The sequence below is a fragment of the Emydura macquarii genome, unplaced genomic scaffold, assembly GCF_026122565.2.
Source record: "Emydura macquarii macquarii isolate MOO-44397 ecotype Brisbane River unplaced genomic scaffold, CSIRO-AGI_Emac_v2 contig_2676, whole genome shotgun sequence".
Classification (NCBI taxonomy): domain Eukaryota; kingdom Metazoa; phylum Chordata; order Testudines; family Chelidae; genus Emydura; species Emydura macquarii.
This window is the reverse complement of record NW_027132813.1, coordinates 22,676,968-22,700,888: the sequence shown is the minus strand read 5'-3', so window position 1 is coordinate 22,700,888 and position 23,921 is coordinate 22,676,968. Positions and strand designations below refer to the sequence as shown.

At 43.0% G+C, this 23,921-nt stretch overlaps 1 protein-coding gene and 1 long non-coding RNA gene across 3 annotated transcripts in view; one reads left to right on the top strand and one right to left on the bottom strand.

The window, feature by feature from the left end:
- The window catches only part of LOC137164290 (uncharacterized), an 84,674-nt gene that overhangs the window by 40,070 nt on the left and 20,683 nt on the right, over window positions 1-23,921 (bottom strand). The gene's annotated exons all lie outside the window — the stretch shown is intronic.
- The window catches only part of HAAO (3-hydroxyanthranilate 3,4-dioxygenase), a 152,813-nt gene continuing 131,275 nt past the window's right edge, over window positions 2,384-23,921 (top strand). The window contains exon 1 of the mRNA XM_067565058.1: window positions 2,384-2,511. The gene's annotated coding sequence lies outside the window, so the exon portion shown is untranslated. The remainder of the gene's footprint in view (window positions 2,512-23,921) is intronic.

Genomic DNA, 23,921 nt, shown 5'->3' with positions numbered 1-23,921 from the left:
GAAAATTTTGAAAATCCAGCTACTTGAAAGATAGTGATTTTTTTATTTATTTATTTATTTTTAAATAAAAGGTGCCTAGCTTGTAAAGCCAAGATTATTAGTTCAATGTATATACAAGTATACATACTGAATATTGTTAAAGAGCCAGAAGAGAAAGCCAAAACATTGTAATTTTGATTACATGTCTATATAATATTTGACTGAGTTGCAGGAATATGTGGGTTTGATATCAACTATAAAAAGCATTCACATTTGTTAAAATAAGCATTGATTACTGCTGCATAACCAGAACCCATTTCAAATAAAATGTTAGAGGTTGGATGAAGTAAGGTTCAAAGAAAGCCCTTGTATTTTATCAACATTTTTCTGTGACAGTTGAAGTCACTGTTAGAGCAGCAAGCAGTTTCTCAGAGTTCAGTTGTTTGTGCAATAGCTAGCATGTGGACAACATTTCTGACATCTGGAAACTAGTTTTCAAAAAAGCTGGTGACACTGGGCCATTTTGAGTTGTAAACATAAGTTTAATGATCCTTTCAAGATTCTTGCCATAATAGGCAGATATAGTTTTCACTCTGTAAAAGCAGCATTGGAGAATCTAGCAGAACAAACAAAATTAGATGCATCATTACTAAGATTTTCCTATGAACTCTTATCAGCAAAACAATATTGTACAATGTTTTCATCAAGAACAATTCTACACTACATTTTAATGGGACACTAGAGAAATACAAAGCATGATACTCTTGATATCACAAAAACATGGAAATTGCCAGTTCAAGATACTCAGTTTCCTTCACATCTCTTTAAAAAGAGAAAAAGCTTTAGAAGTGGATAGCAATATTAATGACTTTCAGTCAAAAATGAGACTGTTTATGTACAGTCATGCAATGAACGCAAGTGTCCTACTATGTAATATAAAGAGTAAGGCTTAGCCCGGCTGGGCTTGCCCTACCTAGTCCTATTTAACCAGTACACATGGTGTGTCTCCATACATCAGGTATAGGGATAGAACAGATTGCATAAATCTGGTCATGAATGACGTTTGCTCGATTTCAGACCTTGGGCCCAATTGTGAAAACACTTCAGTATACAAGTAGTTTTACTCACAAGAGCAGTCTGATTGGAGGAAGTTAAAGGCAATGGGGCTGCTCATCTGCATGTGTGTAGCTTTAGTCGAAGAGTGTCTCACAGGATCAAGGTTGATCCTCTGACTCTACTTGTGCCCACTGTGGATTTCTGCACTGGACTACACAGGACAGCCCCCAAACAGATCCTCAGCACCCTATGAGGTGTTTAAGTGATGTGAAGGTCTTTGTGCTGGCCCTCCGCTCCATGGGCAAATCTCATCCTACATGAGCCTGAATTAGTTATACAGCATGCAAACATGTCTGCATAATTTAGATTAGTCATGTTCTATATAGGTATAGCTATTGGGATAAATTAAATGCCTTCTGTGCCAAGAAAATGATCCCTCTCTGCCTGAGCAACCTCACTCAAGGTAACCAGGATACCCCAGTGATATTCCAGATCTTTGTGGCTCCCAAAGACACGAGCATTTACAATACTCTAATCTGTTCCCTTCGCTTTGCACCACCCAGTGATTCTGACCATAGCTGGGGTACAACTGTTGGAGCAAGCAAAACATGCTACTGTGGCAGTATTTTCATTCCGTTCTCCCCTCCCCACCGCCTCCCCATGGCATAGGGGAGGTGTGCTGAGAGGAAGAGGGGACAGAACAGATTTTTTTCTGTGCTTATCCTTCACCAAGGTAACTTAGAACAAGGCCCCAGCTGCTCTGCCTACTGCCAGGGCCAGCCAACAGGATCAAAGGATCACACCCATTCCCTGCCTGTGTTCAGTCTTAATAGGGACATGAGTCCCAAAGCTGTTAGAAGTCTTTCAGCTAGAGTTCTATGGACAGCTCTCATGACAATATAAGGATGCAAAACTAATTCAGGTCCTAGAGACTAACAGACTGACACCACGACTTTAATAGTCAGGAAAGGGCCTATTCCACATCACTGTTCCAGCAGTACCAAAGGGCCACCATGCTAATTTAAACAGCCATAGGACATCTACCCAGTTTTAGGGATCCTTTGGGTAGCACAAAGGTCTAACTTCACCCCACCTTGCAGCCTCTAGCACGGCAAAATGTGTCAGGGACAGGGCCAAGGAAGGAGACTAAAGAGGGCCACAGAACTAGAGGAGTGCACACATTGCTGCCCTCCCCCCCACGCCAATCACATCTCAGAGAAACCGAAGGATAGGAACAGAGTCCGGCTGCAATGGGATACTATTAATAGGCACACTGGATTGCTAGGAAGTAAGAGGCTTTATATTTATAGTAAGTGTAGTAAGCCTGGACTCTTTTAAAACAAAATATTGTGAATTCAAATGTTACTTCGAGTCCTGGACACTCCAAAACAAGGCTGCCTATGTGACTGACTCTTAAGAAGTCTACTGACTGGAACCTGGAATAAGAGGGTGCAACATCTTTCTGAAGCTACACAGGTATTTTAGATCTAGTTTATTCATCTTATCAATCTTCCTGCACCCTCCTCCCCCCACACACACACTTTTCCATATTTGATCTCTTATCGGCTCTTTCCATTTCCTAACTCAAAGCTAGTGATTTCCTTTAAGTCCTTTCCCCCTTAAAGGGCTTTCAAAAGAGCTGCCCTATACAAAGCAATATAGCATGTTCACAAATAGAATATCAAATCTAAGAAAGTATGTTCCCACATCTGCTTAAGTGTCTTTGGATGGCATCTGAATTAATCATCCATTCGGACTTGAAAAGTTATGTCTTTTTCCAATGTCTCCTCAAAAGTGTTCTTGCCACATATATTTTTGTCTTTTAACAGAACTCTTAAATTACTTGATGTGCACACATCTGGATTAAATAACCCAGACAAAAATATCACATATCCAATAACTTCTGACCAAAATATTTAAAAATTTGTTTGGCCATTTCCAAATTAAAGAAAAAGTAACTATTTCAGTTGAGGAACAGATATGTAGATTAGTCTGTTTTCTCCAGTCAATAAAATTTTAAACATAGACTTTATGGGCTACTATTAAAACTGCATAGGCCTCAGTATACCACATCACCCTAAGCCACCCACAGTAGTCAAGAGTTTTTCCATTGATTTCAATAAGCTTCAGATCTGGCCCTTAATCACAACTCTTTACGTTGAAACTGAAAGGGGAGCGGGGGAGTGTATTCTGCCCTCCCCCCCCCCTCTTTTTTTTTTTTTTTTTTTTAAATGGTTGTGTTATTTAAGACTGGGATTTTCAAACCAAAGAGTCAAGTGAGGATGTACACCTATTAAGTCCATATAAATATATAGTTCCATCACAATCTTTAACTGTTACAATGATCTGTGTGTGAGAGAGACTGACTGTACTTTTAAAAACTAATTTATGTACCTGCCTGAAAATTTGCCACCACTACCCGTGCCCCAGATCATCCCTTTGTTTCTGTAATTATAACAATCTCCACTTGCTGGGGGTTGTGTTTTGTTTTTAATAAAGGCTTGGTTGTTATGCTAAACAATTTTTTTTTTAAACAGCTGGATAAATATTTTTTAAACAGCCATAATGCAACCTTATACAATGGTTGCTTTATGGCTGTGTAGCAGAACTTGTTTAGCTCCATGTCCCAAAGTTCAGAACTGGTCATGATGTTTGCATGACATTATCACTTAGAAGCCCACTGGAGAGCAGGGTCCAATTATGCTAGTGTCTGTATAAATCCTCAAAAGGTACTTAGCACTCATTAATTTCAATGGCAGTTGGGTGCCTAAATAGCTCTGAGGATCTGGGCCAAAGTGACTTACCAAGGTCATGAAGCAGGAAACCTAAGTGCTGTTCCTGGTTCTGAATTGTGTGGTGTCTTATCCACCCATAGAGAGTGTTAGTCGCCTGATAAATGGTTCTAGTTTTAATTCATCTCCCACAAAGCAAGCAAGATGTTTCCTATTTTATAATGTATGCCAATCCAGAAGAATGAATAGATCATAAAAACTGTTAAGTTAAATCCTTGGAAAGTACTTTTATTCAGAGAGAAATCAGCATGGAACACAGAGATGCAAACCCCTGAAAAGTCTTGACTGAACTACACTAGAACCAGACAGGACTGGCTGAGCTATCCTCTAGTAGTCTAACTATTGCTATGGGAACAAGCTAAGCTCTGTTACTACAGCAACCTAGGCAATAAGGCAAAACACGAAATACACAAAACAACCTGAAGAGGTCAAGTGTTCTAGGACCATGTGGGTAGACATTTGTGTTTAGGCTGGAACTCGAGCTCTGACGCTAAATGGCATGGGGTGGGTTTCAGTGGCTGAAGCTCCAGACCAGTCTCAAAAGGCTACAGCTATTTTTAGTGCCATCGAGCCAGCCCAACTCTAGAGGTGCAGCCTCTGAGACATGCTGTCGTGGGATTTTTTTGCCATGTAAACATACCCTTAGGCAATTTGATAGTATAGAAAGGTACAAGAGAATAAGGCTTGTTCTTCCATAGTCACATTGGCTACTTGTTTTGTTCAGTAAAACTAGATTTCATGTCTCTTTTCTGACATTTAAGTAAAGTCTTTTGCTGGTGAAAGGTGCCAGATTTTGCTGTCTTATGCTGTCAGTTTTGGGTTGTGTGGCCCCCTCTTTCCACCTACTGCAGTCTATTACTAACACCATTACAGTTCTTTAAAGCCAACTGTATTGGTTTTTACTAGTATCTTCCATTTCCAGACAGATGAAGAGAAATGTACAAGGGAATGTTTTCTGTTACTTTTCTAACCATAACCATACTTTCAGGTGCCTTACAAGTATCCCATCATTGATCAGAGTGTCAAATACAGAGGCCTGTTAAAATCAGTAGTTTAGCAAGAGTTTCTCCATAATTGCCATGCAATAAACAAGATTCTGATTGCGTACAGTATGGCAGTCTAGTGGTGTCACACCAAGCTGTGATACAAAGCACGTAGAAAGTAAGAATAGCTCATTTCCATTGTCTACTTTTAGATCTATTCTCTCTCAATAGATAAAGTAGCTAACCTAGCTTTATATTACACAGCTAGCTTTGAACTAGGTGGTGTTCCGCTCTACTGAGCCTGCTTTCTCCTGTAACCAGCTGTTGACAATAACTAGCATCTTTAGATGTATCTAAAATAGCTGGGAACTAAACAGAGCTGGGAAATTCCAAGAAAAGGGGGTTGACTATAATTCACAAATATGAAGTTCCACAACCTAAATGTGGTTATACACAAATGTAAGGACAGGAAGGACTCTGGGAGACCATAGATATCAGTCCTGTGTCTTTAGTGACTAGATTATGATGCTAGTTATTGGGCTAAGGGAGGTTCTTACTGATCTATTGGTTTAATTGTATTCTGAAAATGTGTCAGGGAGTGTCTAAAGCAAAGGATAGTGGGGCACACTGTGCCTCAAAGCCAGACAGCATTAATGCCTTGGTGAGCCATAACCACACTTCTAGGTGGAGGAAGGTGTTGCAAGAGGAGTTGCTCGTGGGGGGGGGGGGAGCGGTACAGCGTAGCCCCTAGAGACTATTCCAAGGACTTAACGGTCCGACGCAATCTTTGCCCATATGGGGTAGAAGGCCTTAACTTGTTCTGGACAGGGCGGGGTGGATGCAGGAGAGCCGTAGGGCACCACCCTCGGGCGCACCATCAAAACTGTCTCATACGATTGCCCGACCCCATGGGGGGCCCTTGCTGGGGGGCTGAGGACGAGCTGGGGGCTGATTCCGTCCTCTAAACCCCCCAATTCTGTCCCTCTTTTGTAGAGTTGAAAAGGCCTAGGCAGAGGTCTTGGTCGCTGTTGCACCTGGGGCCATGACCACCGCCTGGGAGTCTGAGGCGTGTACCGGCCCAGGGCAAACTGTGGCCCTGGAGTCCCTCCAACCAAGCCACCTCACATCGGTCTGATTGGAGAAGAGGGCCGACCCATAGAGGGAGGTCCTGGCTTGATTGCTGCACCTCCTGGGACAGGCCTGAGGGTTGCAGCCATGAGCACCTCCTTCTGGAAGAAGGTGGAGGCTAAAGCCTTACCCGCTGACTCAGCATCATCACTGGATGTTTGGAACGCTGCTCTAGCCACTGTGATTCCTTCATCCAGGATCATGGTGAAGGATGCTGAGGCCCTGCCCCAGGTCCAAGCCGCAACTGCCTGAGGGAGTCCCACCATTTAAAATTACAGCTCCCCAGGAGGGCCTGATGGTTGGCAGTCCTGCACTGCAGGGCTACTGTGGAATACATTTTTCTCCCAACCAAATCCCAACCTTTTGTTGTCTTTGTTCCTGAGGAAGGGATTGCCTTAATTTTGAGGACCCTATTGTGGACTGGTAGGGCCACCCTTGCTGGGGCAGCTGCCACCAGCACATTAAAGAGGGTATCAGCCTCCACTAACTTCTTGACCTCCAGTCCTGAGTTAGAAGCCACCCTCTTGAGCAGTCCCTGGTGCGCCCTGAAATCCTTCAGTGGCACCATGTGGTCCTGTGAGACTGTCTCAGCCAGGGAGGGGGAAGAGGACTGCCTAGGGACATCCTGCGGGTGCTCCCCTGCCTGCCAAAGGGACCATAGAGGGGTCCTCCGTGGGGTCCGACTCCTCATTCAAGAAGCGGTGTCTATGGGCCTTCTCCTGTGTCGGGGGCATGGACTGCACCCCTGCTGACAGGGTGGATGGAGCCCTGGTCCCATCTGGATGCCCCGTGTGGCCCAATAAGGCCATTGTCCCAGGGGTGAAACCAGGGCTGACTGCCACCTGCTTTGACACCTTGTGGGGGGCATTGGCTGTCCCGACGACTGTTTTCCCCCATGGGACCCTGAGCCTCTAGACAGGCAGTGCCATGGCTGTTCTTGGCCCCAGGTGCTGTACTGTGCCAGGGACTGGGTCTCGCGACCTCCAACATGGTGAACGATGAGGACCACCTCCATCACCATGGGCAGCCCAAGGACGGAGGCGCACTGCGAAGAGCTCTCGGTACCGGAGCCTCAGCACCGAGAAAGTCAGCGGCACCGCTTACCCCTCATTCATGGAGACTGGTGCCGCTCCACAATCCATGGTGCAGAACCTAACTCTGGTGACTGGGTTTTGCATCAGGGCCTGCATGGTGCAGGGTCCTCTAAAAGCAACTGGAATTCTGCACCGCCTCGGTGCTGGCGAACTCTTTGGTGCCAGAGATCTGGAGCAGGAGCCCGAGCATCGCCTGACGCACCTCGACTGGTGCTGCCTCTTAGCGTGTGCTGCCTCTGGTGCTGGGGAACAACGTTGGCACTGAGGGAGACTCCGCATCCCTTGTCGAAGCAGGCCGGCTCACTGAAGATGACCTGGAGTGACTGCTGGGGGAGCATCCTCACTCTACCCCTGGTGACCATCTGGCAGGAAATCTTCCTCCCCATACCAGGGATCTCCACCACCATTCGGGGGGGGGAGACCCCACACGAGCTGCCCCGGGACACCAGCCCCTTCTCCCTCTGTGGAAAGGGGGGGGGCGCGCGGAGGTGGCATAGGCAGACCAACAAGGCTCTTGCTGCCTGAGAACCTCTGGTGTCGACAGTGTCAGCAGGGGCACTCTCCCACTCCCAGGAGTCGGGGGAGGCTCCCTGCTTGGAAATGCAGGCACCAGAGAGGACTTGATGGGCCATGGCTGTTGCATCTCCGCTCCTGACCCTGCCCATACCCACAGTGCAGGGGAGTGTCCGCGCTCTAGTCCTCATCGGCACTGCTGCTTGGTGCCGAGTTGAGTCCGGTGCCAGCTGTGCCCTCTGCACCGAGATGATGCTCGATGCTAAGGTGGAGTGGGACAGCTCAGAGGCTGGGTGGAGTGCTGCCTCCATAAGAGCAAGGCTTTTAACCTAATCTCCCTGACCTTCTGAGCCCACGGTTAAAAGCCCTGCATACCTTACACTTGTCTTTCCTGTTTGCTCTCCCCCCAGGCACTTAAGGTACCGATCGTGGGGGTGGCTAAACCCAGGCAGCCGGGGCATAGCCTGGCCACTAAGTCCCTGAGGGACTTTTATCTAAACTGCACTACTTAACTACTTAAAGCTAAGGTACTTTGAATAACAAAGGGGAATGGCACTTGCAGAGAGCAAGGCTAGTTCCATGCAACGGTCACGGGCGGAAAGGAGGAACTGAGGGGCCGGCAGTGCCTCACGTACTGTAGCATGTGCGCAGCACTCCAGGGGGCATGAGAGCCGGGGTCTGCTAAGGGGAAAAAAGTTCCGGGAACCATGCACAGTGGCGTGCACTCACCTATATTGGAATGGATAGGAACAATCACACAAAGTAGAACAAATACCTTCCTGACTCCCACGACTGGCTGAAGCGAACACATGAAATTTTAGGAACCATGAACCAAAAGGCACCTTGGAGCCTGCTGAGCTTAGTTCCCCACTACCACAAAATCCCCATCATGCAGTCAGACTCAAGTTTGTCAAGTTCTCTTAAAACTAATTACCTTTTCCATGCCCTCCCTTCCCGGTTTGAGGCCTTCACTCCTCTGATCAGAATTTCAGTTTCCAGCCTACATGTATTCTTGGCCAATTTATACCATTTGTTCCTGTGACAACACTGACCTTCAGCTTTAGTCATCCTTCACCCTCTTGGTGTATTCATAGAGATGAACCGTATCTCCCCTCAGCCTTCATTGTGCTAGGCCAAACATGCCAAAGTTTTTAGTCTCCTCTCACGATAGCTACTAGGATCAGGAGAACGAGGGCCTCTTTTCTGCACATGTTCTAGTTTGAATTAATATCTTTAACATGGATGACCAGAATTATACACAATATTCCAATGAAGTCTTACCAGTGCCTTGTACAATGATATTAATACCTCACCCGATGCAGCCTTAGGATGCATGTGTCTTTTTGCAACCATATCATATTGCAGGAAGACTATTAGCCACCAGCTGTCCCACGCACACAGGTCTTTTTCATCTGTCACTTTCAATAGTGAAGCCCCCACTTGCAGCAGAAGTTAGTCTTCAAGTGCATAACCATGCACTTTCAGCTATTGAAAAATAATCTTATTTCTATTGCTCCAATCCTCTAGGTCATCCATTTCATCCTGTGTAACATTCAGATCCTCTTCAGTATAAACAATGCCTCTCTACCTGGTCTCTCACACACAAGTAATCTCTTTCCAGTCTAAGAGTTTTTCCAGCACATCTTGTTGCCTTCACTTCTTTAGACTGAACGGGCATGAATACTTTTTTTTTTTTTTTTTTTTTTATAATGCCCCCAGTGCGCTAGGTGCTTCACCAAGACACCACAGGAAGAACTTACATTTTAGAGGCCAAGTTCTGCCCTCCTTTGTACCCCATGCAACCCCACTGTCTTAAGTTGTTTGACAAAGCTAAGTTACAATACAGAACAAAAAACAGAATCCAAACTTTATTTTAAATGAAGTGCGCGCTCATAAGCATTACATTTGACAGTCTTGGAAACCAAGTGCCATCTATTTACCTACAAAAGAGCCAAGAACAATCCAGAAAACCCTACCAGCAATAACCAAGCATCTTTTCCAGTAGCACCATTCAATGATTTAAAATATATTAAATATTCACCCATCTGTAATAATTTTCATGTTTTTTGATTCTTTGGCTCAAGAGCTGCCTATGATAACTAGTTAACAGCTTTCTGGACCAACTCAAATTTTAATCAGACTTGTTTAGTTTCTTAATTGAATTGCTTTCAGTCATGTTAACAGATGTTTCGCTGCATCAAGAGGATATTTTTGTTCCTGTTTTGATGATGTTCCATGTGGGCCCCCAGGGTGGTCTATTTTAATCTCTCCATTTACTATGTTGTTGCCATCAGTTATTCAGTACCATGGGGTCAGCTTTCATTGCTATACAGATAGTACAGCCTAATACCCATTTAGCTGTGTTTGATTCCTATCTGCTGAATACAAACATAGCAGGTAACAAAAAAGTGTGAGAAACAGCTTTGGGAAGAGCCATCTGTAATTAAATTGTATTTTTATGGCTATTGAATGAACAGTAAATTCTCATCTTTCCTTAAAATCCTGAACTGCAAATGTTGCCAAAAGTTCTCTAACCCACTATTTGTGTAAGTATATGATTGGTCTTCATATTCCAAATGCAATGTGTTTGATTCATGCTTTGTTACCTTGAGAATCAGCTACTGGAATGGCTATCCTTAGTTTGCTGAAATTCAGACTATGACTTTGCTGGACTTCAGTTAATTCACCACATAGGTGTTGAGTTACTAAAAAGTACTTAAAACCTGGTCATATCATTTACTATTCTATTTTTATTTTATTATTTTATTACTATTACTATTTGCTGCTTGTAGCCAGGAGGGATGGTTCCCCTCTGAGAGGGACCCAGAGGGAGAACCAAACCCACCCTGGCTGTTAGAGCCCAGAAGAAGATCACCTGACTGGAAGCAGGGAGGCGGGGCCAAGCCTTTAAAACCCCAGCCCACAAGCTCAGTCAGGTGGGGATGGCTGAGGGAGAAGGATGCTTCTCCCTGGAGGTGCCATGCTAGAACCAGGCCTGAGGCCCACACTGAAGGGGAAAGGCCTGTCTTAATCCCAGACTGGGGACTGGTGGAGAACCTACCTGAGTCCCCTGCTGCCTGGGAGTCAGAGGGGAGCCCATCTGTGTCACCCACTGCCTGGGGGCCAGAGGAGGACCCGCGCCTGCTGCCAGGGAACCTGAGGAGGATAGACCCGAGCAGTACCGAGCCTGGGACCCAGAGAACCTACCGGCGGCCTGGGGGCCGGAGGACCTGGAGGAACTCCTCTCCAAGGAGGAGCCCATGGAGTTGCTGGAGCTGCTGCCGGTGGACGAGGAGGGCCTGATGGGACTACCACATCCTGGCGACCTGGAAGAATCAGGTACCTGTGGGTATGGGGAGGATGAAGCCCAGGGACAGCCCTAAACGGAGGCTGAGTACGGGAAACCCGGTTGGTGTGTTGTGGCTGGAGCCCTGCCACTGCTAGGGCCCTGGGCTGGGATGCAGTGGAGATGGGTGGGCCTGCATCCCCCTCCCTGAGCCACCCTGGGAGAACCTTACCCTCCTTACCATCCCAGACAATAGACTGCTTGTTTACCAGCCCCACCTAGGGCTGGGGTGAAGGACTATTGGCTCGCCTGCCCCACCTAGGGGAAAGTCAGGGAGAGCAGTTCCCCTCTAGAAAGGACTCAGAGGGGAACCCCCCCGATGCTGCCCCAGAAGGGCACATTTACACTGCTAGTTTACAATAGGAATTTGTGACATCAATTCATATGTTGAGGACACTGACTTGACAATGTAGAATTGCATTTATTCTTATTTCAAAGGACTATTAGATTCATGTAGTAAATTTTCTCAAATATTCATGATGGATTATTAATGTAGCAATGTCTGCTTGTCCTTGTGACATGTTCAGTTTCACAATTTTTTTTAAAAAATGGTATGTGTTTAACTCTTGACAGAGGTTTGGATAACCAACAAGACACTTACGTGGGAACTGCTAACCTACTTGGGTAAAATTCTGTGTCAATTGGAACTGCATTTGAGTGAAAGGAGCTGTGCCAGCTTACACTAGCTGATAAGTATTCATTTAGAGCCAGGAAACAAACTTGTTTAAACAAGCTGGTAATAGCTCCCATTTCATTCAAAATGATACTTTGATACTTAGGGTGAATTAGTGCTGCACTGAGCTAGGCCCTTTAGCTAGGACAATCCAGAGCCATGGGTTTCTTTATTATAATTAAAACTGGCCTCCAGTATAGCATTTTAAATCAATCATTTAGAAACCATGACATTCCACAAAACAACTCATCCTTAAAGGCCTCAATTTAAGCACATCCTCACCTTTGAGTATATGGTAAGATATGCTCCCTATCTTTAACAGTATATTTAAGAGAGAAGGAGACGGGTAGTTCAGGCAAAGGACCGTATAGAGAACAGGGTAAGGATTCTTGCAAGGAAAAGGGTCTTTAAGGATGGATATGATGGAAGCAGGAGTATATCCCTTCCCTAACATACTTTTGGTCACCAGAAAGTTTCCTCACAGCATGTCTATATGGCGGGATGATCCACTCTATGGGGTGAGATTTCTAAAGCACACCAACATGCTGTGCCTTAACTAGTCCATGAAGACTCTGCTGCTGAACTTCAATGTAGTCCTGTTTGAAACTTACTAGATTAAACGCTAGTGAACCTTTAGCATGCACCAGAAGGGTCTATATGAACTAATTAATGCCCAACATTAGTGCACTTTAGAAATCACATCCCCATAAAATGTATTATCCCACCATATTGACAGCCCTCACAAGAAGGGGGGAGGGGTGAGAAATCAGCTTTTTTCTGTTGAAATAGAACTTGAAGTTTTTAGGAATTTGCTGGGAACTTTTAGAAATCATGCTGCAAGAGAACTCCTAATACAAACAATCAGGGGAGGGAAAGGAAACCAGTGTCCTCCTCACCAGGCCTCCTCTGACTACACACTAACAGCTTTTTAAAGCAGTCTTCATCTGATATGCTTTCAGGAAGTCCTCAGGGAAAAGAGACAGATGGATGTGATTTCTTTAAAATGGTACTGTTCTGTTTTCCATTCACCCAGCTCCACATTGGAGAGAGCTAGAGTTCTGTTTTATTGGTTTTTAAAAGCTACCTTTTCCAGCCTATTTTTCCTTATTTGTCCTTACTTTGCCTGCTACTTATCACTGCTATTTTCAGGAGGGGGGGGGGGGATGTTTACCCTCCCCATCAACATTTAGGTGATTTTCTCATTTCTATATCAAAGAGATTAGAAAGTCAGTGAAGTAGGATTCCAGTTCAAATGTGTATCCTATTTTCCTACATTTGCCACAAGTACAGCATATCAGCCTCTTTGCAATGTGCACCTAAGTGTTTAGGGGGAGGAAGGGGCTTGTCACATCTAATGTTTGATCTACAGAATGCTATTAGTCAATTTCTATAGAATAAGGATAAAAGTTGTTTCCAAAGAAGTTCAATTTACTCTTCTCTGAATCTTCAAAATGGATTGGGCCCAGACTACAACTATACATTTCTGTTGTATTCTATACATTCAATAGAAATGTAAATTGTATTCTGTGCTGTAAAAAACTCTACATAAATAAATTACAACCATTTGGACATGTGTAATTGTTTTTTGCAAAAAACAAATAAGTATTTTAGGAAGATTTGTCAAAGTAACTACCAGCAACATTTGGTGGCCACAGCGAACCCCTGTTCTAGAGCATGGGTGTAATCCAACCACAGGGATAGCAGGACTTCATCCTTCTCAGATGATGGATCCCTGCCACACTGAAGTATCTTTGTGCCACTGCACAAGGATGATTAGGAACTGGGCTAGGGAAAGGGTGGATGGTCAGTAGATCCATGGCCCTAGTGCTGCCTTTAGTTGACTGAAGAATGGCTGTCTGCTCTGAAACTTGGGAATGACAGGGAGAATGCCATCATTCCCAACCTTGTGGTGAATCCCTGCACAAATTTACACTTCCTCAGATTCAGGATTTGAGCCCAAAGCAAGTGAAGATTGGCTGCAGAGGTGACTGGGGAAGAGCCCATAGAGGATGTGGATCTTCTCCACTTCCCGGAGGAAAAAATACAGTCAAAGTGCTCCAGAGTTTGAATTAATTCATATACCCCTTTACAACAGTAAGTGAATTTTGCCTAATAAGGCATAAATGAGTAGATCAGAATTCATACCATGTATTGTCATACTACTTATTTTGCTTGTATGTCATAATTACCAATCAGCAGTTAATTGCTATATGCATAGGATTACAAATCCATTATGAAATCCTGCACAACCAGTTTAAGGCTACTACAACACATCCAGCTTGCTGATGGCACAGCCTATTTTAGTTAAAGTAAGATTTGTTTAAATTTTTTGTTATAGGTGTTTCATGTGCTTTGAGTATTAAATCAGAGATATCAAACTGGCCTAGGCATGAAATCCATGGGACACACTGGTCTTACAACTCAGTTTTCAGAGTGGGGTACTTAACATTGGTCAGCAAGCTACACATTTAGGCATCTAAACAAGTGGTCCACTTGTCGGGGTGCTGTGGAGCTACAGCCAACTATTGAATTCAGTCAACTATAGTGGTCCAGCACATTTGAAGAATCAAACCATTTTCATTTATGTTCCTAAAATATGGATGTCCTATTTCTTCATAATTTGTTCCATGGTTTGTACTTTGGTTAAAGTAGTGCTTCAACCCACAGGCCACTTCCAGCCCAATCAGCACACAGCTGTGGCCCATGTAATATTCTCAAGGCCAAACAGGTAGTATCTATATTTTGTGGCCCACATAAGGAGCTGCTCACGTGTCCCACAATGGTAAAATAGGTTGAGAACCACTGGGTTAGAGTGAGGAATCGATACTTGCATTATAAATGAACAACTGAAGGATCGGATATTAATTTCCTTCAATTATATAGCAGGTTAGCTTTAGAAATTCAATAAAGCTAGCAGCTGTGGCAGTTTGAAGTTGCTACCACAGCAGTGTTTTGGTAATGCCATGAATTTAAAAAAAAACCAAAAGCCATCCTCCGAGACCATGAGATACAGAGGTGTTAAAACAAAGTAAGGCAAACATTTCTAGAAAAAAAAATTTCCTGTACCTTGATAGTCACTACTGGTATTGTGCCATGCTGCATCCTACTTTGACTTATGTTTGAGTTTTCAATGTGCTTTTGCATAAGTAAAATTAAATGTTATTTAAATTGTAACACATTGAATTTGCTCATAGAAGGCCCTGATCCTGTAATAACCAACACTTGTCCCTAATTTTATGGGCATGAACAGTCCCATTGAGTTCCCACCTCACATACATTAAAATTAAGCCCAAGTGCTTGCAAGACTGAAGACCTTGGCTCTACCCCAGTATACCTATGAGTGTTATTTCTGCATGGAATCCCATTGAAGTTGCTAGGACTCAATGCAGATTCAGACACTCATCTAAATAATTGTAGGAGCTAGCCCTAGGGTTTTGGGGCCCAGTTAAGGAAAACTGCTGAAAAGCCAGCCTTTCCTGGGTTTCAGATGATACTTAGGAGTACTTCAGTGCCAAGAATTTGGATCATTGATACTCTAGAGAGTAGAAACAATGACTGCTTACCAACCTGAAACACAAATGTAGTGGTGGAAAGAACCTGAAGAAGTCATCCTGTCCATTGCTCTGTGCTGAGGCAGCACTAAATATACCTAGACAATCCCTGAAACAGGTTTAATCTAGTCTCACATGAAGAGTGCAAGGGTTCTTCAGTTTTCAGATTCACTTTTAGTTTTTTAGATAACCCTTTTATAAAATGCTAGGTGGGCTCCTTGGGCAACTTTAGCAAGGGAATTTTCAAGCAGTAGACTGTGGCAAAAGGTGTTTTCTCCTGAGATAGATTACCATGTTCCTTAAAGTACAGTGCCAGACTAGAAAATGCACACTTCTAGTGTGCTGTAAGTATAGCTATAGCCAGTACCTTGGTAATTGGGAAAGCTATGGAGCAGGCACATTATCTGCTACTGCTGGATTGGGACAGTCTATGCACCCCTTTGCCCGTCACTTGACTAAATGGAAAAGCAATGAAAGAAGGGGTAGTGGAACAGTCTCATGTCTATCATTTGCTTCCCGACCACATTTGGCGTTTCAAACCCCAAAAAAAACAATCTTCAAGGGTACCTGTGTGGTTGAAAACGTTTGGCACTAATACAAACAGGCTGACTGTATGACTGTTGATAAATTCCTACAGCTAAGGGGGACACTAAAGAGATCTATTGCTTCACAGATGGTCAGGGAGTTACCACACCCTGTGCAACGCCCATCAGTGTTAACATGTGGGAGGTGAATTGCTTTTCCACATGGTGATGGGTAAATATATCCCTAAATTTAGAGTAGAAATATGCTAGCATGGAAGCCTTTGCCTTATACAAAGAGTTAACTTCAAGTTTAAAGTGCAGTGATGGTCTAGGACTCTTTTGAGGTCATGTCGGAGTGTTAGCTATTTCATAGCTTGTTCTCGAATTTATAAAGGAGTCTTTCCAGAAAAAAAAAAAAAAAAAAAAAGGAAAAAATTGATTTTGCACTACCTGTAAGATGTATTTTACAAATGCCTGGAAGAGGGACAGGACTACTAAGACACAGCATAATAGTATTGCATTTTTAAGATATAGTAATCCAGGGGATCACTGGGAAAAATAGGTCAAATTTTCAGACTGTATACTACTCCCCTTGGACTGCCTTACACAATGGTGATCCAACCTTGACTGGTCCTGAGGCTCTACTATGATAAGTAATTTGGGTTGTAGGATTTCAACAGGAAAGGGAGGCCCAACTAACTATATTCTGGAAGAATGTGTTCCTGTAGTTGTGACGATAAATGAAATGATCCTTTGTATCTAGAGGGTGCCCTGAGTATCCCAGGTGAAGGTACAGAGCTGAGAAAGTGGCCACAGGTACTACTTTAGGCCCTGATGCAGCAACAAACTCAAAGGTTTCAGTAGGGGTCTGGCTCAGTAAAAGGTTCAAGCCAGATGGTGCTCATTGAAGGACTGAGCCCTTAGTGACTTTCAGGCACCATATTGGAGGATAAAAGGACATCAAAAAGCCTGCTTGGACCTTTAGTTGCAAGACTGTTTAAGCTTGTTCCTCCCCCCTCCCCTTGTGTTTTAATCAATCAGTCCAAGCCAAGCCATACTGAGTGCTAGATGGATCCTTCAGGGGTGAGGTAATGGGGTTTCCCTAGTATTCCCTGTGAAATTTAGTCACCATACTATTGAGGGGGAGGGGAAGAGAAACTTTGGGAGTTTAGTGAGTTATTCTATTAAACAAACCCAAGGGATCTAAACTGCCACATTCAGACAACCCAGTGAGGAAGTCCAAATGAGCTTTTAGTTCCTTTTGTCTTTAATATAGTCCCTTGAACTGATATGACTACTCAAGTCAAAAGTTTACATTAATAGAGAGTCAAATTCTGAGGATGGAGTATCCAATCCATACTCCAGCAAACTCCCATTAACTAAATAATGAGCTCACTCTTCAAATATGGGCTAAATTTGGGTTTGGCCTACTGTTAAAATTAAAGCAGAGTAAATTTCAGAGAATATAGATAACTAGGCTTACCGAAGCTGTTTCTAAGAATACAAGCACCAGCCATAAATCTTCTCCTCAAAAGAGGAGCACAACATTAACAGAAAGCTTCCTTCCCCACACAATTTGCTTAAAATAGAACATGTCAAGAATGTTAAAGTTCCTTTATTACATTGTTTCCTGGGGCATATGCTGAGAACAGAAGCCACCAAAATGCAGTTTGTATGTCATTATTCAGTTAAATGGCTGTAAAAACAAAGGCAAACCTAAAACAACTCTGCAATAGCTTTGTGACGTGCTACGCTCTCCAAAATTACACATTTGTGGGGATGTCCCAAGAGCTAGTCAAGTCTTTGCCCACCTGCACAAGGAGGAATCAGTAAGTCAGATATTTATGTGTGGGGCAATAGATTTTTCTCCCTCCCTGGGCACATCAAGCTGAGAAGCATTGTTATAAACCTTAGTGGTACCACTGGATTTTGGTAGACAGACATTTAAACATGCCAGGGCTTAGGTCAGGGACAGGAACAATTTTCTGCAGCAGCCTGCTTGTCTTCTGGTTCTGATCCTGCACCTAACTGCAGCCAGTGGAAGCTTTGCCAGATTGGGCCTGGGCCTCAACCTCTTGTTTTTCTTCTTTTGAGGAGAGTTTCTTTTATTTGAAAAAAAAAATTTTAAAAGTGTCACCACAGCAACTTATACTGCCTGAGGAACAGAGCTGTTTTCTAAACATCGCTGTTTTAAGTATAACAAGGTGTTCCCTACTCTGTCTGGAGTATCACTTTATGAGCCACTTCAAGATGACTGCAGTTACAGAATCAAAAGTACTTTGCCTTCAAGACTCCAGTTGTTCTCTCTAGATCTAAATGAAATCACTCAGACCAAAAGTGAAGTGTGCTGGAATAAGACTGCTTCAGATACCAAGTGCTACGTAGGGCTTCGCTGTTGGTCGCTGAAATTGCCCACAAGACTGGTGGTGGGGATGACAGAGTTGGAGGTCCCCCATCTGCTGTTTGTTTTCCTATGCATACCTCCATAGGGTAAGAACTAAACTGTCTCATTTACATAAGCATTTATCTGATAAAAATTGCACTCAAATTAAGTTACTCCAAATATACTCTAGAAAAGAAAGCAAGTGCCATTTGGCCATTCACCATGTCCTCAAGCACTGAAGTTTAGACTTTGCTTGTTTTTCATTTATCAGGGACCAAACAAAATAGGATTATTCAGAGGAAAGTCATTACTAATCTTTCTGTAGGTAGCAGCATTGTTCCTTTAGTGATAAGGGGAGAAATTAAGTAATTTGATACAATAGTGTTGGGCACTAATTAGCTATGTTGACCAACTGCTTTGATAACAGGTCCTCTGAAAGGCCAAGAAAGTTTATTATATTATGGACATGGAGAAAACTCATTTTACAATAACAGTTTTACCTAACATGCTCGGAAAAAGTCTGTCATGATAGACTATGACCAGAACTGAATGATCAGATCTAGAGTAGAGTAAACTGATCTGTCTGTTTACCCTTCTGTCCATTGATGTTAAACTGATCCTAATCCAACTCACTGTTGCAACGGGAAAAGGTTTCCCATGGGAGTTTGATTACACCCTTAGGAAGGGTCAGTTGAGAATTAATACAAACAGATTTCCTCAGTCTGAATGCAAGCATTAGAACTATGGAAGATATGTAACAAAGGAGAATGATTTGGTGGCCTCCTTACCTGACTTGAGGAACACTTCCATATTTAGAAGTGATATTCAATAACCTCCAGGGAAGTGTTTGAGCTTGACAATATCTGTGTATTTGTCATAGGTTGCAATTGAGTGGATTTTCTTTGCTGCCTCATTACATCTTCTGAAGGAGAGCAAACAGTTTTCCAAGAGAGAATTGAAGTGTTTCTCAGAAGTAGAAATGAAAGTACCATTTGGGAAAATCTGGGGTAAGCTGCCATTGCTAAACAAGGACACTCCAGAGAAGTAGATCACATCATAGAATGGGCCAGCCAAATACCCCAAAAGAACCTGCTTCAATACAGGAAAAAAGCCACTGCATACGCCTTATCCCACACCAGAACCCATACAGGGTAATTAAACAGTTACAACCCATATTTGATGGGGACCACATCCTGAAAGAATATTTTTTTCTGGCCTTCAAACAATCCCCTCATCCCAACCTCCCCAGAATCAGTCAGATGCAAGCTCTCCACAAACTAAGACAAGCTCAGCATGGCACCAGACCTGCCAGAGAAGACTGAAGACATCTCCTCTGCTGTAATCAATACCCCACTCCTAAATATCTTTCAAGGTGCGTGCACTCTTCAAGCCTACCAGTATGTGGCATACCTCATCTGGTGCATCAAATGGCCTAGACAATGTGTGTGAAGCCAGACAATCACTATGCTTTTGAATGAACACACAGAAAAAGAGACTGCCTATCTCCTGTGGGTAGACACTTAAAAACAATCACTCCCTATCTGACATCTTCGAAGCAAACCTGAACACCTTCAAAAAGGTGAGCCTGGGAACTTAAATTCATAACTGATACTAAAAGGCATGGACTTGACACTAATTTTATGGCTCATTACAACCATTTGTTACACACCCTGCTGTCAAGCCAACCTCCTTTGCCCTATAACAACAAAAGTATTAGGTGCCTACTTTATTTTGAATGGCCTTCTACATGAGGAAGAAGTCTAGAGAAGGTAACCAAGTGTCACTTAAATACAAGGGGAGACCAATTAAGCATATGGGGTTAATATGCAGGAGGCCACTTAAAATGAAGGGGACACACACCTCTGCAATCACAGGACAAAAGGTTGCTAGGCAGCAAGGGGTATAACAAATTGTTGTAATGAGACGGAGGCCATGTCTACACTACAAACTTACATCAGTATATCTATGTTGCTCAGGCTTTTGGGAAAAAAAAAAAAAAAATCTACACCCCTCCCCCGAGTGACAGTTCTACCACAGAGGTGGATTAACTATGCTGATGTGAAGAGCTCTCCCATTGGTGCTGTAGTGTCTTCACGAACATGCTACAGCTACACTGGCGCAGCTGTGCATGTAGACAAACTCTGAAGAGCTCTGTGAAGCTCAAAAGCTTGCCCCTTTGAGCAGAAGTTGGTCCAATAGGAGATTTTACCTCACCCCACCCTGTGGATCTCATATTCTGGGGCCAATGCAGCTACAAAAATATGACAAAGTTCAGGCTGCCTTTCTAAAGAGGTTTTGGTTGACAACCGGAATGCAACCCTGGTCATGTGGGACTGTTAACTCACAGACTGGGATCTGCTATTAGTGAGCTGAGGAATTGATATGACTCATTCGATAATGACAAATGTTTATAAGTATAATAATTAAAGCCTATTAAATGAGTCCCCAAACCAAAAGTCCAGTATATTTTAGCTGCAAAAGCAATTATCCTCACCAATGCAGGCAAGAGGTGGTGATGGTTTCTTAGCAGCTTCCCCTGAGACCACGGATCCAGGGTCTCAGACAGCTGGGCAAAAACAGTAGGTCTTGTCAGTGTCTTGTCCAGAGTGACTCTTCACTCTTGAAGCTTGCTTGCCCTGCTTATTTCCATTGCTTCTCTTTTACATTCTTAAATTCAATGTTTTTCAAAGCATTTTGGTAATTTACATGTATAAACACAGGGATTCCTAAAATCCAATACAAGAGGGAGAGACCCATGTGTTTTACTTAGTTAAAAGGTGCTATCTACCTAGATGTTTAGTTTCAGTGTTCCACCCTTCAAACAAAGGGGTATTGGGGTTGTTGTGAATAAATTGAGCAATACCTGGGCTTTGATCCAGCCATGGGCTTTGATCATAAGGTATTTTGAAATATCTGGATCCATGGAGGTCTAGTACACCCTGCATTTAAACACATTTCTGTTTACTGCATAGATGAATTACTCTGAGAGGATAAGTTCATCAGGGAAGATGGTCCACATGAGAGACAAATAAACAGTTCTTAATGGAATACCAGACACACTTTAAGAATGGAAAGTCAGCATGGGTGTGTTGCAATGAGAAACGACCCCTTTTCAAAAGGGACTCTAGCCATCATTTCACATACTCTGCAATATGCAACTTATTAATATTTGGTAGCTTAGTTTTATACGTAGGCCCAGCCTAGCTGAAATTTCATGGTCTACAAGGACTATGCCAGAGAATCAGTTTGTTCATCAAATTGGAGAATTAGGACCCAGAGTCTTTTGTGAATGATTGTATAGCAGACATGCACATCTACTACACCAGTCCTTGCCAACTGCAGCACAAAAGTATGAATAACTTTGCAAAGTTAAGGAATCTATATTAATATGTCTTGGGGAAACCAGGAAGATTAACAAGGCCCACATCCCCATTAGTTCCCCATGAGAGGGCTTACTTGCACTAAAGTATGTGGTTATATGACCCAGATAATTTCCAAATGAATAGCTCACCTGGTGCAGAAGCCAGAGCTGCAGCCTCTCTTAGGCTTCCATGGATAGAGACCTTAGAAATAATTAGGTTTAATACATACCTGGCTACAGTTAAAAATTGTAGACCTTTTACTATTTAGGACTAGAATTGCCAGGGACGATGGATGTAAAAGTTTTGCTTGAAGTGATGAGGAAGAAAAAAAAAAAAAAAACCACAAAACAAATCGGTATTGCAATTGAAAAAACAGTAGAAAGACACTGATCCTGCCAGTTATTTTTTCAGAGGAACTGGAGACATTGCTTTTAGTAAAAATAAACTTTTAGAATAAGATACTGTGGAACTGAGAATAATGCAGTTAAAAAGTCAGAATGATTTGAAAAATGTAAAGGACAAAGCAATGAACTCCCCCACCCCATATGGTTAAGTCAAAAGACATAGGCTGTCCTTTATGCATAGTATTGCAAAATATCTGCCACACATTCTGAACAGCAGATTTGCTGTCTTCTGCAAGGAACACAACATGATTGCTGAAGCCCTGGGGCAGATGGGTTAGGCACACAAAGAAGAAAGGGAATTAGAGAGTAGCATCCCTTCTCCCTCCCCCCAACTTCCACTCCATAACCCCTGTAGTCTTTCCACAGGGAACATGGCAGCTCAGACACAGAAATACACTGCACAGCTTTTCCCAAAAAACAGAGGTGGCTGTAAATTATAGTAGACCAATCAGCTGCAGCTTAGAAGAGAAGATTTCCTGCCACTAGCCATGGGGAGGGAGGACGACAGTAGTGAGCCACAGGGGAAGTTGTCTATAGCTTGAGCTCAGAGGAGTCAGCCCTGCCATTGCTCAGGGATCTCAGGCCTCAGAGTACGTGTGCATGTCGCATTATTGCCCGTCACAGGTAGGTTATCTGGTGTTTTTAAAAGGCTTCCTCTCCACATTTATGCCCTGTAATGGATGTGGAGGGCCCTCTGCATCTAGATGAGTTTGATGCCTACTCCTTAGCTCCTCTGCCCAGACTGCCATTGTGGGTGACAGTGCTTGTAAGTGTCTGACATGGACCGACTGCCACTAAAGCCTGTACAGTGACCATCCATTTGTTATAGGTACAATTTCAGATAGCAATGGCTTGTCTACATGAGGAAGTTATGCCAGTACAAAAATATAGCAAAGAATAAAAGTATCCATATAGGGAGTTACACCAATATAACTAGTGCTTTAAACTCACACTACCCTAATCTAAGGTAACTGCCTCATGACAACAAGATCTTAGACTGCCCAGCCTGCATTGAGAACACAGTTAGCGCATTCACTTGTGCTCTTCAGCTCAGGAATGCACTTGTGCAGACCTGTGTGGAATCAGGGCCACAGGTACTAAAGAGAAGAGTGGTTTAGATTTATCAGTCAGTAGCCTAGCTGATAGCGGTTTCTCATTAGTATGAGAGATTTTCAGGTTAATGTACTTAAATACATTTTTTAAATCCTCATGCTACTGTATAATTCAGTTAGCAACAAAATGCTTTGCTTTAGAGTGCATAGGAGAAAGCATCTCAGTGACAAAACTTTCATGTAAATAAATAGAACACTTCAAAAGAAAATGCAAACATGAATGGATACCCAAATGCAACTTTAACTAGCTTTTAAAAAAAGCTTACATCTCTAGAGGGCTAGCACAATTGGCAGTAATTTATTGCTTTCAATAGCTGCATTCCCACTAACTTTTCGGGACATTATTTTGTAGGCTGTAGCTTAGCACAAATGAAAGATTTCAGCCTTGTAACAGGACCATATTTATGGCTTGTAGAGTTGTTGCATTGAGCAAATACTATGATGTACTATATTTTGGTGGAGTTGATGACTGTTTTATGATGTACCTGGCCCTGTATTCAAAGAAATTGGACTAGTAATAAAACTAGTTGCCTGTGCAGATTGTTTAGTAAAATGTTTACAGCTAAATGGTTGCTTCATAGTCCTCTATACAAGAAAATCCAGACTTTAAGGTGTTGTTTTGGTTTGCCTCACTTAATGAGCAATACATTTATATAGTACCAAGCAAACTTAAGACAAGTCCTTCATGCCTTGAAGAGTTCAGTTTTGTGTCTCTGCACTGCCCTGTGATCAGGTATAGAAATCCATAGCAGTCTGCATCAGACATTTTGCAGGAGTATTACATTTTGAGGCAGGATGGTCTTGTGATTAAGGGACAGCTACATTGAGAGACCTAATTTCTCTATACCACAGATATCACAAGTCAGTTAATTGTCCTTCCATTCTCCATCTGCAAAATGGGACTACTTCTCCTGTGCCTCATAGCAATGAGGAGGAGAAAAGTCATTAACCTGGTGAAGTACTCAGAAATTAGAGTGATGGAGACAAAGCCAGAAGACAATACACAGAGCTACAGAGAAAG